Consider the following 2,947-nt stretch of genomic DNA (forward strand, 5'->3'; position numbering starts at 1 on the left):
CCCCCCGTGGTGCTCGGCCTCCTGCATGCTTGCCACGTCACCACGCCTCCTGCGTGGTGCTTGGCGTCTGACACGCGGCTGATGAGCGAGCGCAGCACGCCCTCTGCGTGGTGGATGCTCCCTCCATCCTCCGGTAAATGACCCCATTCCCCCATAACCTGCAAAAACACCAACATCTTTTCCATAACAAAAATAATTTCTGAAATAATTTTAGAATAAATTATATTCATTTTCTTTAAGATTGGAGAATATTTCATATGACACGTTTCCTTTATTAAAAAATACACACGTTTTTCTTAAGGTTCAAGTTATGTATATTTATATATAGCTATTAGGAACCAGTACTATTGTGCATATATTTTGTAACATATGACATAAAACTTCTTTATAAACATAATATTGAAGGATAATACTGACATGACAAAGTAAAGAATGTCTTGGGTTAAATCTTCACATTATACTATTACACTCTAATAATAAGCAATTTGTTGCGCAAACATTAACCTTCCAAAAGCGACTTTTTATTTGTTGTATAGCAGTGATAGTGGTGTTTTTCAATAACCTAAAAATTTAGTGGATTTTTATTTTGTATGAATACCATAAATTTAATCTTTAGATTTGTGATTTTTATTTTTTATTTTTTGTTTTAATTTATAAACTAACTCACCGATTTATTCTACAGTTAAAAAAAATTCCAACCTACATAAATACCAAGGGTTAATTTTGTAAATTTTTTTAATTTATAAAATCGACCTACCGATTTACTTCACAATTTATAAAAAAAAAATTAGCCTATACAATACCGAGAGTTTGATTTGTTGATCACCCATAAGCATACTTAATAATAATTATTATATTATTCTTATTGTTATTAGAAAAAGTATATGAAATTAATTCTAAATCAGCCAAAAATAGAACAACTTAATTAATTATAAATATATAGTAATTAGTTTTATTTATTTATGATTTAAAATTTTAGTTATTAAATGTTTCACCACATTCAAATTAGGAGGAGATACCTTCAGTATTACAACGTGAATCATCGAAACTGATTCAATTAGTTTCGGTCTCTTCACCCTCTTTTCCTCTCCAAATGCCTAAAACATGATAAATCAGAAAACAGATTCAGAACCATCTAATTTACATTTTTAGCTGAAACCATCTTAGTTTTCTATTATTATTATTATTATTATTATTATTATTATTATTATTATTATTATTATGAAAAATTGCAGTCGGATGTAATAAAGTCAATAATCAACATTAAATTTCCGGTTTTTGTTTTTTCCGTGGGAGAGAGAAGGTTGTATTTTCCAATGATGTGAGAAGAGAAGTGTTTAACTTCATTATGGGAGCTACAAATCGGAGGCACCGAGTTGTTTTATTTTTTTTCCAAACAATCACAAATCGGACGGTCCGATTTGTGATTTCGAAAATAAAAAAATTTTTAATGTTGAAATCGGATCATCCGATTTCTATTTAAAAAAAATACAAAACGGACCATGCGATTTGTAGTTTTTTTTTTATCAAACAAATCGGACCCTCCGATTTGTTGTTTACTTTTTTCTTTAAACAAATCGGACCGTCCTATTTGAATAAAATACCATATAAAAAAAACACCTAATCTTCCCATAACAATGTATTACACATATATTTATACAATATAAAAAAAATTAGCCTTAAATTTCCTCTCAACTTGTGTAAATCTAAAAGATATACTATTTCATATTGGTTTTTACTTAGATATAAAGAGGTAATAAAGTGTAAAAAAAAAATATAGAGAAAAGGAGTCGAAGTGACCTATATGTATTATGGATCTCACTCTTTAAAAATGTTTATATATATAAATATATAAAACATAATTGTCATATATTTTTTTTGTATTCTATGCACATTATTAATATGTATCTGAATATTGTCCTTTCATCTTTTAATTTGTATTTTTTGAAAACTTGTCATATCAGACTTTATTTGTTGCTGGAGTAGACTCAACATCAATCATCATAGAATGGGCAATGACAGAGTTATTACGTAATCCGGAAAAATTGGAAAAACTTAGAAAAGAGCTTCATTGTGTTCTTGGCAATAATAATGGTGAACAAAATGTTGAAGAATTACATATATCAAAGCTTCCTTTTCTAACAGCAGTGATTAAAGAAACTTTACGATTGCATCCACCGGACCCATTATTAGTACCACACAAGGCTCGCGAAGACGTTGAGATGAGTGGTTTCATGATACCTAAAAATGCACAAATTTTGGTTAATATATGGGCCATGGGAAAAGATCCAAATATTTGGAAAAACCCTAATGAATTCATGCCTGAGATTTTTGGATAGTAAAATTGATATTCATGGACATGATTTTGAATTTATTCCCTTTGGTTCTGGAAGAAGAATATGCCCTGGATTACCATTGGCTTATAGAAGTGCACACATTGTGTTGGCTTCTCTTCTAAAAGGCTATGATTGGAAGCTAGCAAATGGAGAACAACCAAAAGATTTGGATATGTCTGAGAAATTTGGACTTACTTTGCATAAGGCTCAACCTCTCCAAGCCATTCCTATAAAATCACTACCATAATGAAGATGCTGCTTATTACAAATAAAAGAGCAATGTTACTGCTCTTCTTTATTGCCGTTTTTATTTTGTAGATTTTATGAAGTATTAAATAAAATACTTTAATTTTAATCTATTAGAAGTGTAAAATAATTTTATATGTGTATTTAATCACATAATTTGACGTTAGTAAAAATAATTATGTTTTATAATAAATTTATGAATTACATCTATGGTGGTCATTTAAAATAACATACGTGATTAAATAATTGTGTCACAACAAGAAATTTTACTAGAATAACGACTGATTTTAGTGATAAAAAAAATTGGTTGCTAATAGCGACTGATTTAACGATCGACATAAAATTTCTAGGACAAAAAAAAGTTG

General features: G+C 29.1%; 1 pseudogene; it reads left to right on the top strand.

Moving 5' to 3' along the window:
• Positions 1 to 2,695, top strand: part of LOC107465024 (cytochrome P450 76T24-like) — a 10,222-nt pseudogene extending 7,527 nt beyond the window's left edge.
• Positions 2,696 to 2,947: the final 252 nt, after the last annotated feature.

The sequence above is a fragment of the Arachis duranensis genome, chromosome 9, assembly GCF_000817695.3.
Source record: "Arachis duranensis cultivar V14167 chromosome 9, aradu.V14167.gnm2.J7QH, whole genome shotgun sequence".
NCBI lineage: Eukaryota > Viridiplantae > Streptophyta > Magnoliopsida > Fabales > Fabaceae > Arachis > Arachis duranensis.